Raw genomic sequence first — 16,164 nt, forward strand, 5'->3', positions numbered from 1 at the left:
AGGCGCGGGGCTATCGCGGCCGGAGTGGGGCGGTGCATCGAACGCGCGTGCTTCCTCCGGGCCACGCCCACCCCTGTCAGCCCAGGGGCAGGCGCGCACGCGCGCGGGGAGCGGAAGGGCGGGCTGGCGCGTGCACGAGGCCGGGCAGGCGGCGGAACCTGGAGAGGCCGCCGCGGTGCTGAGGGGGAGGGGCGCCGGCGAGCGCGCGCGCAGCGGGGGCGCGGGCGGCGCGCGTGTGTGTGAAGGGGGGGCGGTGGCCAAGGCGGGCGGGCGCGCGCGCGAGGCTTCCCCTCGCTTGGCGGCGGCGGCGGCTTCTTTGTTTCGTGAAGACAAGCGAGACGCCCATTCTGCCCCCGGCCCCGCGCGGAGGGACGGGGGAGGCGCCGGGAAGGCGACGGCGCCGGCGGCTCCCGGTAAGGAACGCGGGCCGCGGGGGCAGTGCGGCGCGGGGCCGGGGAGGGCGGTTTGAATGGAGCTGGGACGCCGAGGGGGGAGGGGGCTGCCGGCGCGCCCTGTGCGGGGCCGGGGTACGGCGGCGCCCGAGGGTCAAGAAGCCCAGCCGGCAGCCGCGCGCGTGGGGAAGGCCACAGTGTCGCGAGGCCGCGGCAGCGGCGGCCCCTGCGGAGCGGCGGGGTGGGTGGGAGGCCAGGGCCGCGTGGAGGCCGCGCGATCTTCTCCGCGCGCGCTCTCGCCGGGGTCGCCGGACAAAGCTCGCCCCCCTTGCCCGGCACCCCTACAGTCGCCCTCCCAATTACAGCGACTGCAACAATAGGCAGGCGTTGGGGCTTTTCTGGCTGCGTGTTAACGGGTCCGACCCGAATGTTGCGTTTTCGGCGAAGCTGCAATCGGGGCTCAGTAGCCAAACCTCCAGATATGTCCGGCGTCGGCCGGACACGGGCATTAGCGGTCCCCTTGGGCTAGCCGACCTCAAATTGTCTTAAAAACGCGTCATTCCAGATTTTCAGGGAAAGGTAAAGGACTCCCCCAATGCCTTACAGTTAGTGACTTCAAAATGTTTGCCCGAATTGGGGTTGGGGATGGGGTCGGCGACAAGTAGGGAAGCACGGAGGAAATCCTTTGCTGTGTAAAAGCATTGCTTTTCTTTTACATCCTTTTTTCCCCTTCCCAATTGGTTTTTCAGATTAAGGCTTTTATTTTCAACGTGGACCTTTTGGACGAGTGTTTTGTCGCGATCTTGAAGACACCAGTCTTGATTTTTTTTTTTTTTTTTTTTGATCAGTGACTCCTTGGGGAAAGTACAAAGGGAGTAAGCGGAAAAGCCGCTTCGCAGAAATTTGAAACAAGTTTTGAGTTTGGATTGATAGGCTGCATTCAAGCTTGATTCCTGGTGCTGTCAGTCACTTAGCACACTGTCACTTTAGGGAAGTGGCTTAACCTCTCTGAACCTCTTAGTTTTCCTCCTTTGTGAAAGCTCCTTTGTGAAAGGGGGTAATCTCCCAAATGGAATTGATGAAAGCCTGTAAAATGGTTCCTGGCAAGCGGGAAGCACTATTGTTATTGTCTGGTCCAATCTCCCTCATTGTTCAGCAAATAACTTCTTGAGGCCCTACTAACTGTTGGATGGTGAGGGGTTGGATCCTGGAGCCTCTGCAGTCTTGGAGGGGAGCGGGTGGTAAATGGAACAAACTCTCTTGGCCTATCATTTAGTGCTCTTAACCTGCACTGTGAGAGGGACACAACGGACAGGCAGGGGATCGGTGGTAGCCAGAGATCACGGGGGCTGCTTGGAAGAGGGGGCCTCAAAATCAGGGAGGATGTGTAGGGTTGTATTTTGTTTTTGAGACAGTCTCGCCTGTCGCGCAGGCTGGAGTTCAGAGTCCCGATCTCCGCTCACTGTAACCTCCGCCTCCTGGATTCAAGCGATTCTCCTGCCTCAGTCTTCTGAGTAGCTGGGACTACAGGCGCCCGCCACCACGCCTGGCTAATTTTTGTATTTTTAGTAGATACGCGGTTTTACCACGTTGGCCAGGCTGGTCTCAAACTCCTGACTTAAGGTGATCCACCCACCTCGGCCTCCCAAAGTGCTAGGCTACATGTGTGAGCCACCGTGCCAGGATTGTATTTTGACTATCCCTGGCCACCTTGGACTAGCCATTGTTCCCCTCAGCTACACTCATACATCAATTTGGTCCTTTGCGGTGTAGCTGTCACCGCTAGCACCGTGAGAGCTGGGGTTGTGTCTGCCTGGCTGGCCCCACAGTACCCTGGGCCTGACACATAGTATGTCTTTAGCGAACTTATGTGGATTGAATGAGGGGGTCCTGTGGAATATCGCGTGACCATCTGTGTAAAAGGTTTGGTGCAGGGCCGGGTGCAGTGGCTCACTCCTGAAATCCCAGCACTTGGGGAGGCCGAGGCGGGAGAATTGCTTGAGCCCAGGAGTTTGAGACTAACCTGGGGAACATAGTGAGACCTCATCTCTACAAAAAATACAAAAATTAGCTGAGTGTGGTGGCATGCACTGGTGGTCCCAACTACTCAGGAGGCTGAGGTAGGAGGATTGCTTGAGCCAGAGAGGTGGAGGCCGCAGTGAGCCATTCTTGCGCCCCTGCATTCCAGCCTGTGCATCACAGTAAGATTGTCTCAAAAAAAACAAAAAAAAAAAAAGAAAAAGCTTGGTGCAGGACTGGGGATGGATTGTAAGGGATACAGGTTAGTTGTTTGAACAGTTTTTGAACTTTCCAAGCCATTGTTTCCTGAACCTCAGTTGTCCTCCTCTCCCCTACAAAGTGTGGGGTGGTGGTTAGCGTGGGGTGGTGGTAAAGAGTACTCATTCTGGAATCAGACCTCCTGAATTCACACCCAGCTCTCTAAATCGTAGCTTAACCTCAAGCGAGGCGCTTGGCAGTAGGGCCCCCCACTTGTGAAACAGGTAGGACGAGATGCCCGAAACTTCACAGGCTTCTTGTGAGGGTTGAATGAGGTCACATGGGAAGCTGCTAACACACTGCTGCACCTGATGCATAGTGAACACTTGATTTTTTTTTTTTTTTTGAGACGGAGTCTCGCTCTGTCACCCGGGCTAGAGTGCAGTGCCCCTGTAGTCCCAAGCTCCTTGAGAGGCTGGGGCAGGAGGTCCAGGCTTCAGTGAACCATAATTGAGCCACTGCACTCCAGCGTGGGTGACGAAGCGAGACCCTGTCTAAAAAAAGAAATAAAAATTAATTCACGCATAGTTAGGAAAGTAATAAATGGTTTTGAATGGGCCACCTAAAATCATTTTGTGTCCAGCCCTTTAGGAGACGTAAATGTTGATCGTGCAGGCTTTTGAGCAGGGGAGGTGATGTCATCAGAATTATGATATAGGGCAGTGCAGTGGTCTCTAAACTTTTTGTCGGTGAGGAGCATTCCAACATATGTGTATTTATTTACAATTTATTTGTATACCTTTGCTTCTCCTTGGGGACCCTCAAAACACCAGGAGATAACCTTAGACCATTCCATGTTTTGGCTGTTTGTGGGAGGTGGGAGCATGGGAGGGACTAGGGTTTTGGGCAGATGTCTGGTGGAACTTACTTACCTTTTTTTTTTTTTTTTTGAGACGGAGTCTTACTCTTGTTGCCCAGGCTGGAGTGCAATGGCGCGATCTCGTCTCACTGCAACTTCTGCCTCCCGGGTTCAAGCGATTCTTCTGACTCAGCCTCCTGAGTAGCTGGGATCACAGGCGTGCACCACCACACCTGGCTAAGTTTTGTATTTTTAATAGAGATAGGGTTTCACCATGTTGGCCAAGCTGGTCTTGAACTCCTGACCTCAACTGATCCACCCACCTTGGCCCTTGGCCTCCCAAAGTACTGGGATTACAAGTATGAGCCACCGCGCCCGGCCTCTTTTTGTTTTTTCTTTTGAGACAGAGTCATTCTGTCACCCAGGCTGGAGTGCAGTGGCACGATCTCGACTCACTGCAACCTCCGCCTCCCGGTCTCAAGCGATTCTCGTGCCTCAGCCTCTGGAGTGGCTGGGACTACAGACGTGCACTACCATGCCCAGCTGATTTTTGTATTTTTAGTAGAGACAGGGTTTCACCATGTTGGCCAGGCTGGTCTTGAACTCCTGGCCTCCTGTGATCTGCCTACCTCGGCCTCCCAAAGTGCTGGGATTACAGGAGTGAGCCACTGTGCCCAGCCAGTCTGGTGGAACTTTCTATCAGTAAGGAAACTGAGGCCTAGGGTTATTTTCTTTCCACAAGGGCTGTCGAGTCAACTACCTGGGTTTGACTCCTGGTTTTGTCTTTTTCCGTCCCTCGGTCATCAAGGCTGCCATGGCACAGAGGGACCCATTCATGGTGCCTGTAGATAGAACACAATGTGAATGGTGCCCCCTGGAGTTGTGCAAGAAATGACCCAGCCACTCTTCCCCATTTATGTGGCGAACAAGCATGCATTGAGCGCCTGCTGTGTGCCAGGCACTGCTGGGGAGCTGGGGATTCCATGGGGAACGGGCAGACAAGGGTCCTGTTCTTAGTAGCTCACATCCCACTCTTGACTTGCAAAGGGGGACAGTACTAGTACCCAGCTTGTAGGAGTGCTGCAAGAGCTGAACAACCAGTGACAAATGCGAAGTGCTTAGAATGGTGCCTGGCACATAGTGCTAAACAGTTGTTAGCTCTCATCATTTATTAGGATTCCTGCAACAGCCTGATGGGATGACACAGATAATATACTTTTTCCTCTTGTAATAAGTTCTGTATTTTTCAAAGTGGTAGCAAAGGAATCAGCTCCTTCATTTTGTCCTTAATGACTGCACATTGTTTAACAGCAGGGATACATTTTGAGGAATGCGTTGTGAGATGATTTTGTGGTTGTGTGAAGATGATAGAGTGTGCTTACACACGTCTAGATGGTGGAGCCTAGTCCACATGTAGGCTCTGTGGTATAACCTATTGTTCCCAGGCTATAAACCTGTACAGCATGTCACTGTACTGATTATTGTGACCCGATGGTATTTGTGTATCTAAATATATCTAAACATAGAAAACGTATGGGAAAAATACAGTATTATGATCTTTAAAAAATTTTTCTAATTAGACAATTCAAGGAGGAAGGTATAATCTTACGGGACTATTGTATATTTGGTCCGTCATTGACCAAAATGTTATGTGGTGAAGAAAACCATGCTTTGAAATTTCACCATAAGGCATTGGAAAGGGGAGAGTGTTTAGTGGCATGGGTTTTTTTTTTTGAGATGAAGTTTCGCTCTTGTTGCCCAGGCTGGAGCGCAATGGCACGGTCTCGGCTCACTACAACGTCCAACTCCCGAGTTCAAGCAATTCTCCTGCCTCAGCCTCCCGAGTTGCTGGGATTACAGGTGCCCGCCACCATGCCTGGCTAATGTTTTGTATATTTAGTAGAGACGGGGGTTTCACCATGTTGACCAGGCTGGTCTTGAACTTCTGACCTCAGGTGACCCACCTGCCTCGGCCTCCCAAAGTGCTGGGATTATAGACGTGAGCCACCGCGCCCGGCTGGCTTTTTAAAAATATCAAATGTTCAGCCGAGTGCGGTGGCTAATGCCTGTGATCCCTACACTTTGGGAGGCCCAGCAGGGCAAATCACTTGATCCCAGGAATCCAAGACCAGCCTGGGCAGCATGGCGAAACCCTGTCTCTACAAAAAAGTTAAAAAATTAGCTGGGCATGGTGTTGCACGCCTGTAGTCCCAGCTACTTGGGAGGTTGAGGTGGGAGGATCAAGCCCAGGAGGTGGAGGCTGCAGTAAGCTGTGATCGCACCACTGCACTCCAACCTGGGTGACACAACAAGACCCTATCTTAAAAAAGCCTGGGGGTTGGGCTGGGCTTGGTGGCTCATCCCTGTATTCCTAGCACTTTGGGAGCCGAGGTGGGCACGTCGCCTGAGTTCAGGAGTTCAAGACCAGCCTGGGCAACATGGTGAAACCCTGTCTCTACGAAAATACAGAAGAAATTAGCTGGGCATGGTGGCGTGCGCCTGTAGTCCTAGCTACTTGGGAGACTGAGGCAGGAGAATTGCTTGAACCTGGGAGGCCGAGATTGCAGGGAGCCAAGATCGTGCCACTGCACTCCAGCCTGGGCGACAGAGCAAGAGTCCATCTCTACCAAAAAAAAAAAAAAAAAAAAAAGCCGGGGGGTGGGAAGGATAAGAGCTGCTGGAATACTGGGGGAAGGTATGAGAGGGAACAGGTCAGAATGAAGCCTGAGGCTGGAGCTTCAGGTGCTGCCACCCTCATAAGTGTCAACCCTAAGGAGACGTAGAGGACTCATTAGTATGCCCAGTGATTTCTTGATTGAAGTTTTCTGTTAACTGCATCCTGAGGACATTAATTTTTCAGGGTATGGGATTGATGGGCATGTGAATTGTGGCCTCAACTCTTTATGTATGGGAAAGGGCCTGGATGGAAGTGCCAGGTGTAGCTGGGTTTGTTGTTACAGGGCAGAGAGAAGGGACACATTGATTTCCCTCCAATTCCCTCGGGGAAGGGGGCTTTCTTCTTGTTGTTGATGTTGTTTTTTGAGATGGAGTCTCGCTCTCGCTCTGTCGCCCAGGCTGGAGTGCAGTGGCGCGATCTCGGCTCACTGCAAGCTCCGCCTCCTGGGTTCAGCATTCTCCTGCCTTAGCCTCCTGAGTAGCTGGGACTACAGACGCCCGCCGCCACGCCCAGCTAATTTTTTTTTTTTTTTGTATTTTTAGTAGAGACGGGGTTTCACCGTGTTAGCCAGGAGGATAGTCTCAATCTCCTGACCTCGTGATACGCCCACCTCAGCCTCCCAAAGTTCTGGGATTACATGCGTGAGCCACTGTGCCCGGCTGGAAGGGGGCTTTCTTTAGAAAACAGGTAAATGTTAGCAGGGTGGAAACCAACCCTGGCCCCTTTCAAATGTTGTTTTTTTCCTTGAGACAGAGTTACTCTTTTCGCCCAGGCTGGAGTGCAGTGGCGTGATCTCCGCTCACCGCAACCTCTGCCTTCCAGGTTCAAGCTATGCTCCCACCTCAGCCTCCTGAGTAGCTGGGATTACAGGCGTGCGCCACCATGCCCGGCTAATTTTTTTCTTCTTATTTATTTATTTATTTATTTGAGACGGAGTATTGCTCAATCTCCCAGGCTGGAGTGCAGTGGCACGATCTCAGCTCACTGCAATCTCCGCCTCCCGGGTTCACGCCATTCTCCTGCCTCAGCCTCCTGAGTAGCTGAGAATACAGGCACCCGCCACCACGCCTGGCGGGGGTTTCACCATGTTAGTCAGGATAGTCTCGATCTCCTGACGTGATCTGCCCGCCTCGGCCTCCCAAAGTGCTGGGATTACAGGCATGAGCCACCGTGCCCGGCCAGTAATTTTGTATTTTTAGTAGAGACGGGGTTTCTCCGTGTTGGTCAGGCTGGTCTTAAATGCCTGACCTCAGATGATCCGCCCGCCTTGGCCTTCCAAAGTGCTGAGATTACAGGCATGAGCCACCACTCCCAGCCTCAAATGTTTTTTTAAGTCCCAGACTGGTTTCCAGAGCTTCGCTTTTGGGGACTCTGTTACCTCCCTAAAGGGGCACAGCTTCATTTATGTATGTGGACACTTGTCACTGTGAACCGTTTTGCTCTGTGTGCAGCCAGCTGTGTGTGTGATAGAGGAGCACAGGCCCCGTTTTTAATAGTGATCGACTTTAAAATGGTTCTTTGAGGACGTTTTTTTTTTTTTTTTCCCACTTTTTATTTTTTTAGAGACGGAGACTCTCTGTGTTACTCAGGCTGGTCTTTAACTCCTGGACTCAAGTGATCCTCCAGCCTCCACCTCCTGACTAGCCGTGGTAACAGGCATGATCCACTGTGCTAGCTCTTGGGGGTTTTTTAAGTTTTCTCTTCGCCACTGGCAAGTCACGCCCCAGTGGCTCAGGAAGCAGGTGGCTGATGTGACAGTTGCTGCTCATCTGTTCCAGCGGGAGACTTGAAGGGGAGGGTCTGCTGTATGCGACCCAGCTTGCTCCGAAAGTCCCAGTAAAGGGGCATAGTGGATGTCTCATTGTGCCCAGGGAGCTGAAACTGGCCCTGTGATGATCAAATGTGATTCTGGCACAGCCTGGACTGGCTGGGCACCCTAAGGCCTTGCCTGCCTCCTGGAGGCATCTCCTGGGTGCTCCCGCCTGTGGGAGTGGCTCTTTGCTTGCCCCTCCTCTTGGTTCTGCCCTTCCTTGACCTTCAAGGTTCTCATCCTATTCGTTTTGATCCTCGGCCTGAATCAGTTACTCAGGCCCTGGAGTCAAAGAGACATGAGGCAGGATTCTGTTCTGCATGACTTAACCTCTTTGAACTCAGAATTCTGTTTTCCTCTCAGAATCTCCCTGGCCTCCAGCCTCTACCTCAGGAATCAGGGGCTGAACCCCGGCCCTGCTTGGCTTTGCCAAGCCTTGCTCTAGGGCTTGGTCAGCCTCGAGGAAGGGGGGCCTTTTTATGTTTATTGAAAAATTTATGTTTTAGGTTTCACTTTCTTAGAAGTGGAGGTCTTGATGTTATCTCCCAGGCTGGTCTTGAACCCCTTGGCTCAAAGGATCTGCCTACTTCAGCCTCCCAAAGTGCTGGGATTATGGGCGTGAGCCACCGCACCCGGCCCCTTTTTATATTTCTTTCTTTTTTTTTTTTGAGATGGAGTTTGGCTCTTGTTGCCCAGGCTGGAGTGCAATGGCGGGGTCTCCACCGAAACCTCCACCTCCTGGGTTCAAGCGATTCTCCTGCCTCAGCCTCCCAAGTAGCTGGGATTACAGGCACGCGCCACCACACCCGGCTAATTTTGTATTTTTAGTAGAGACGGGGTTTCTCCGTGTTGGTCAGGCTGGTCTCAAACTCCCGACCTCAGGTGATCCGCCTGCCTCAGCCTCCCGAAGTGCTGGGATTACAGGCATGAGCCACTGTGCCCGGCCCCCTTTTTATGTTTGTAACTGCACGTCCCAGCCGAGACCCTGGTGTTCACCCTTGCCTCATCTCTTGCCCTCACTCGCACATCCATTCCATCACCATGTCCAAAGAAATTAAAGTCATTATCAGACCGTGCCACTCCCGTGCCTGGAACATTCTAGCAGCTCCCCACTGCACTGGATGCTCCTGGAGCCCCTTTGCTGCGGCCCTCAAGGCCTGTGACTTCTCCCCTATGCCCCACCTGTGGCTGCACCCACTTGCCCTCTGAGGTATGGTATGGAATATATTTGGTCTTTGCGCCACATGTCATAGGAGTCATAGGTGTGTCTTTTAAAATTCATAATGAGCCCCTTTTGATCACAGCTGAGTTTATGCTCATGAGGTGATTTAGGATGGGGCTCCTAGATAGCCCAGGATGGGGCTGGTTACCAGAAAGACCAAGTGGTTAGAGGGTGGCGCGCGTGGAGGGGCCATTGAAGCTCTCTGTATTTCTTCCATCTGGTTGACCCCGAGTCGTATCCATTATAATAAACCATTAATGGGAAGTGAAGTGCCTGCCTTAGTTCTGGGCGCTGCTTTAGCAAATCAATCAAACCGAGGAGGGGGTTGTGGGAATTCCCAATTTATAGGTGGCTGGGCAGAAGTACTGGACCCTGGGATGTGCAAATGGCATTTGTAGTGGGAGCAGTCTTGTGGGACAGCTCTTTTTCTTTTAGAAACAGAGTGTCACTCTCTCACCCAGGCTGGAGTGCAGTGGTACAGTCATAGCTCACTGCAGTGTCCAGCTCCTGGGCTCATGTCATGCTCCCGAGTAGCTGGGACTACAGGTGCGCACCACTGCCAGGCTTAGCTAATTTTTACATTTTTTGTAGAGACAGGGTGCTATGCTTCCTAGGCTGGTTTCAAACTCTTGGCCTCAAGCAGTCCTCCCACTTTGGCCTCCCAAAGCACTGTGGTTAGGTGAGCCCACTGCATCTGGCCGATAAAGTCCTTAACTTGTGGGAGATAGAGTCTGAATTGAGTTAAATTGTAGGACACCCAGCTGGTGTTTGGAGACTTGGAGAATTACTTGGAAGAGACCCACACATCTGGTCACAGAATTGTTCTCTGTTGTGAGAGTATAGTAGAAGAAAACTGGTTTTCTCTGAGTTGGTGTCAAAAGTGCTTTGTGAGAGTGTAGAGAAACGGAGTGTGGGCTGGGCGCGGTGGCTCACGCCTGTAATCCCAGCACTTTGGGAGGCTGAGGTGGGTGGATCACCTGAGGTCGGGAGTTTGAGACCAGCCTGACCAACACGGAGAAACCCAGTCTACTAAAAATACAAAATTAGCTGGGCGTGGTGGCGCGTGCCTGTAATCCCAGCTACTTGAGAGGCTGAGGCAGGAGAATCGCTTGAACCCAGGAGGCAGAGATTGCAGTGAGCCGAGATCGCACCATGGCACTCCAGCCTGGGCAACAAGAGTGAAACTTCATCTCAAAAGAAAAAAAAAAAAAAAAGAAAGAAACGGAGTGTGTTTTCCCACCTTCCCTGCTCCAGCCACACTGCCTGACTTGCTGTGCCTTGGGATATGCCAAGCACAGTCCAGGGCCTTTGCACTTGCTGTTCCTCTGTGGTAGATAAATAACCACATGGTGCCCATGTCACAGCAGATCTCTGCTCAGACATCTTCCTCACTGAGATGTCCCAGGCCACCATAGAAGGAGTGCCTCTCATCTGTTAACCCTGCAAACTCTGCTTGATTAGATTTATAGCACTTCCACCCTCTATGTGACATTGTGTCTTTTTTTTTTCTCTCTTTGAGACAAGGTCTTGGTCTGTCACCCAGCGGGTAGTACAGTGGTGCAATCATAGCTCATGGCAGTCTGGACCCTCCCACCTCGGCCTCCCAAGTAGCTGGGACTACAGCCGCATGCCAGCTAATTTTTGTATTTTTCGTAGAGACGAGGTTTCACCATGTTGCCCAGGCTGGCCTAAAATTCCTGGCCTCGGCCGGGCGCGGTGGCTCACGCTTGTAATCCCAGCACTTTGGGAGGCCGAGGCGGGCGGATCACGAGGTCAGGAGATCGAGACCACGGTGAAACCCCGTCTCTACTAAAAAATACAAAAAATTAGCCGGGCGTGGTGGCGGATGCCTGTAGTCCCAGCTACTCGGAGAGGCTGAGGCAGGAGAATGGCGTGAACCCGAGAGGCGAAGCTTGCAGTGAGCCGAGATTGTGCCACTGCACTCCAGCCTGGGCGACAGAGCGAGACTCCGTCTCAAAAAAAAAAAAAAAAAAAAAAAAAATTCCTGGCCTCAAGTGATCTACCTGCCTCAACCTCCCAAAGTGCTGGAATTACAGGCATGAGCCACCGTGCCCACCCTGAATACTTTTTTTTTTTTTTTTGGAGGGGGGAGATGGAGTTTTGTTCTTGTCGCCCAGGCTGGAGTGCAATGGTGCGATCTTGGCTCACTACAACCTCCGCCTCCCGGGTTCAAGCAATTTTAATTTTCCTGCCTCAGCCTCCTGAGTAGCTGGGATTACAGGTGTGCACCACCACGCTCGGCTAATTTTTTTTTTTTTTTTGAGATGGAGTCTCGCTCTGTTGCCCAGGCTAGAGTTCAGTGGCGCAATCTCAGCTCACTGCAACCTCTGCCTCCTGGGTTCAAGCGATTCTCCTGTCCCAGCTCCCACACCGAGTAGCTAGGATTACGGGCGCCTGCCACCATGCCGGCTAATTTTTGTATTTTTAGTAGAGATGAGGTTTCACCATGTTGGCCAGGCTGGTCTCAAACTCCTGACCTCAAGTTATCCACTCGCCTCAGCCTCCCAAAGTGTTGGAATTACAGGCATGAGCCACAGAGCCTGGTCCTAATTTTTTTTTTTTTTTTTTTTTTGAGACAGAGTCTCGCTGTCGCCCAGGCTGGAGTGCAGTGGCGCGATCTCGGCTCACTGCAGGCTCTGCCTCCCGGGTTCACGCCATTCTCCTGCCTCAGCCTCCCGAGTAGCTGGGACTACAGGCGCCCGCCACCTTGCCCGGCTAATGTTTTGTATTTTTAATAGAGACGGGGTTTCACTGTGTTAGCCAAGATGGTCTCCATCTCCTGACCTCGTGATCCGCCCACCTCAGCCTCCCAAAGTGCTGGGATTACAGGCGTGAGCCACCGCGCCCGGCCTAATTTTTTTATTATTAGTAGAGACGTGTTTTCACCATGTTGGTCAGGCTGGTCTCGAACTCCCGACCTCAGGTGATCCACCTGTCTCGGCCTCCCAAAGTGTTGGGATTACAGGCATGAGCCACCACGTCCGGCCCTGAATACTTTTTTTTTTTTTATAACACTTCCACTTTCTATGTGACATTGTGTCATGTTTGGCTGTTTCTGTCACTCTGCTGTCCACTCCGCCGGGTAGGAACTATGTTGTTCTCTGCCAGATGCCTGGTGTTTGGAACCAGCTTGGTGCATTCAGTGCTGTTAGTATTTGGGGATAGTCATCAGTAAGTCCTCTGCTGTGGCGGTGGAGAGGGCCTGTCACGAGTGACACTGGGCAGGTATGGATTCTGCATCTCCCTGCCCACTCTTGGCCTTTGGGTGCCCCTGTTGTGGGGACTCCTCTTGCCGTCTCCACACAGTGTCACTTCTCACGCTCAGTGTTGCATATATAGCTGATGACACAGCAGACCCGGTGGTGGCACAGGACATCCATCCAGTGGGCCTGGGCCAGCCGAACAGAAAGAATAGGGGCCGGGCACAGTGGCTTACGCCTGTAATCCCAGCACTTTGGGAGGTCAAGGTGGACGGATCATCAGCTCAGAAGTTTGAGAGTAGCCTGGCCAACATAGTGAAACCCCATCTCTACAAAAAATACGAAAATTAGCTGGGCATGGCGGCGTGCGCCTGTAGTTCCAGCTACTCGGGAGGCTGAGGCAGGAGAATTGCTTGAACCCGGGAGACAGAGGTTGCAGTGAGCTGAGATTGTGCCACTGTACTCCAGCTTGGGTGACAGAGCCAGACTCTATCTACAAAAAAAAAAAAAAAAAAAAAAGAATGGGGTTATTGATGTTCCACAGGGAACATGGGTCAGGGTGGATTTGTAACACTTGATGCAGTTACTCTACGTGTATGTTTCTGCTGGGTCACATTGTCACACGGAGACATGATCAGAAGAGCTTGAAAAACATCCATCTAATTGATAGATAGGATAGCATTTGCACGCTTGCAGTGTAGGCACCACACGTCCCTGCGAGGTTAGAGGGTACTCCCCTAAGGCAGAGAACTGTCCTGGATGCTTTTAGGTCCTTTGTGTAGGTGCTGTTAAGCGGTTTCCTTTTTTTTTTTGAGATGGAGTCTCGCTGTCTCCCAGGCTAGAGTGCAGTGATACAATCTTGGCTCACTGCAAGCTCCGCCTACCGGGTTTCACACCATTCTCCTGCCTTAGCCTCCCTAGTAGCTGGGACTACAGGCCCCCGCCACCATGCCCAGCTAATTTTTTATTCTATTTTTTTTCGAGACAGAGTCTTGCTCTGTCACCCAGGCTGGAGTGCAGTGGCATGATCTCGGCTTACTGCAAGCTCCGCCTCCCGGGTTCACGCCATTTTCCTGCCTCAGCCTCCTGAGTAGCTGGGACTACAGGCACCCGCCACCACGCCCGGCTAATTTTTTTTGTATTTTTAGTAGAGACGGGGTTTCACCGTGTTAGCCAGAATGGTCTTGATCTCCTGACCTCGTGATCCGCCCACCTCGGCCTCCCAAAGTGCTGGGATTATAGGCGTGAGCCACCGCACCCAGCCAGCGGTTTTCAAGTGAATGAAAATAAAAAGAGGGGAGATTTCAGCCAATAAAATGATAGTAATTTCCAGTGCTAAGAATAATACTTGGTAACAATTTGGCACACCTACCTTGTAGGTAGAACTGAGAAGACATTGTAATTTATCACCATTATATGATTTAGTTTCTGAAATGTATTCCCTTTTATTTTTTTTTTATTTTTTATTTTTTTTTTTGAGACGGAGTCTCGCTCTGTCGCCCAGGCTGGAGTGCAGTGGCGCGATCTCGGCTCACTGCAAGCTCCGCCTCCCGGGTTCACGCCATTCTCCTGCTTCAGCCTCTCCCAGTAGCTGGGACTACAGGCGCCCGCCACCACGCCCGGCTAATTTTTTTGTATTTTTAGTAGAGACGGGGTTTCACCGTGGTCTCGATCTCCTGACCTTGTGATCCTCCCGCCTCGGCCTCCCAAAGTGCTGGGATTACAAGCGTGAGCCACCACGCCCGGCCAATGTATTCCCTTTTAAATGTAGGGCAGGGCTTTGCTACTTAATTATGTTGCAAGTAAAATGCCACAGAGGAGTCAGTGTTGGAGAAGTGCAGTCGCCCTCAGGAGGAACCCATTTCCACTCATTCTCTAAGACCACAGACGCCCCACACATATGTAATTTTGGGGTTCACAGATGAGTGCCCTGCACCATCAGGTCAGATGGGGGAGGTTTCTTTTTTTTTTTTTGAGATGGAGTCTCGCTCTGTCGCCCAGGCTGGAGTGCAGGCTCACTGCAGGCTCCGCCCCCCCGCGTTCTCACCATTCTCCTGCCTCAGCCTCCCGAGTAGCTGGGACTACAGGCGCCCGCCACCTCACCTGGCTAATTTTTTGTATTTTTAGTAGAGATGGGGTTTCACCGTGTTAGCCAGGATGGTCTTGATCTCCTGACCCTCGTGATCCGCCTGCCTTGGCCTCCCAAAGTGCTGGGATTACAGGCGTGAGCCACTGCACCCGGAGGTTTTCTTATAGACCACCGAGGGGAACATTTTGTTTTGTAGTTCACGCGTAGTAAACGGGGCTGGCTCTGCCGAAGCCATCCTGCCCATTGCTGTTGTTCCGCCCAAGCCTCTGCCATCACCTGACTCCCACGATCGTCTGCTGCTGAAATGTGTCCATGAACAAATTTTCCCAAGCCCCAAAAAACACAATAGCAGATATCCTGGGGCCAAACGTAAATATAATGCTGGTTTCTCAGGCAAGGTGAAAACAACCACCATAATTCCAAGAAACAGATTTCCAAGGGATCTGATTGCCGGTTAGCAACCTGCCCCGTCTGGGGCTGGTCACCGCAGGGCTTTAAGACAAAAGCTAGGGGTGGCGTGAAAGAAGAGACCAGACCTCTTCTCTTCCTCAAGCAGTCTCGTTCCACATTTGAACGTCAACAGATGTTTCTATTTTAGATGATAATTTTGATGAAGTTGAAAATAATAACATGGTAGTCCTCACATCCTTTGATCTTTCTCTTTTATTTCCACAAAGACACTTCCTGGGCGTTTCTCGTGGGTATTTATTTCATGGATATTCTGATTTAGGCTTTTTTTTTTTTTTCTTGGAAGTTTTTCTTTAAAAATCTGAATATAAAAAGTAATAGATTCCTACTGTAAAAAATAAATAAAAAGCACCAGACGTCTGTGATATGGAAAGTGTAAGTTCCTCATCACATGCCATCAGAGAGAGCTACTGGCTGTACTGACAGCGGTTTGTGCATGTTTTCTTTGGGGTAATCTCTATGCATGGATTAACATGCACATATATATATATATATTTTTTTTTTTTTTTTTGAGACAGAGTCTTGCTCTTATCGCCCAGGCTGGAGAGCTGTAGTGAGATCTTGGCTCACTGCAACCTCCACCTGCTGGGTTCAAGTGATTCTCCTGCCTCCGCCTCCCAAGTAGCTGTGATTACAGGTGCCCACCACCACGCCCAGCTAACTTTTGTGTTTTTGTAGAGATGGGGTTTCACCATGTTTGCCAGGCTGGTCTCGATCTCAGGTGATCCGCTTGCCTCAGCTTCCGACAGTGCTGGAATTACAGCTGTGAGACACCACGTCTGGCCATATGCATATATAGTTATTCTTTCTTTTTTTTTTTTTTTTTGAGACAGGGTCTCTGTCACTCAGGATGGAGTGCAGTGGCATGATCTTGGCTCACTGCAACCTCCGTTTCCTGGTTCAAGTGATTATTGTGCCTCAGCCTCTCAAGTAGCTGGGACTACAGGCGGGCACCATTACGCCTGGCTAACTTTTGTATTTTTACTAGAGATGGGATTCTGCTATGTTGGCCAGGCTGTTCCTGCACTCTTGGCCTCAGGTGATCTGCCTTCCTCGGCCTCCAAAGTGCTGGGATTATAGGCATTAACCACCACACCCAGCCAGGCTGGGGTGCAGTGGCACGATCTCGGCTCACTGCAACCTCCACCTCCCCGGTTCAAGCGATTCTCTTGCCTCAGCCTCCCAAATAGCTGGGACTACAGGCCAGCT

The 16,164-nt window shown here is 51.5% G+C and overlaps 1 protein-coding gene across 21 annotated transcripts in view; it reads left to right on the forward strand.

Annotated features, from left to right (window-relative positions):
* Positions 1-204: 204 nt before the first annotated feature.
* Positions 205-16,164, forward strand: part of SMARCA4 (SWI/SNF related, matrix associated, actin dependent regulator of chromatin, subfamily a, member 4) — a 106,060-nt gene continuing 90,100 nt past the window's right edge. For 16 of the 21 annotated variants that reach the window (XM_055238472.2, XM_055238479.2, XM_055238482.2 and 13 more), the window contains exon 1: positions 226-413. The gene's annotated coding sequence lies outside the window, so the exon portion shown is untranslated. Of the gene's footprint in view, positions 414-735; positions 972-16,164 lie in introns of those variants that run through there. The other 5 variants (XM_055238473.2, XM_055238476.2, XM_055238474.2 and 2 more) reach the window with 3 other exon arrangements.

This window comes from Symphalangus syndactylus, chromosome 13, assembly GCF_028878055.3.
Source record: "Symphalangus syndactylus isolate Jambi chromosome 13, NHGRI_mSymSyn1-v2.1_pri, whole genome shotgun sequence".
Classification (NCBI taxonomy): domain Eukaryota; kingdom Metazoa; phylum Chordata; class Mammalia; order Primates; family Hylobatidae; genus Symphalangus; species Symphalangus syndactylus.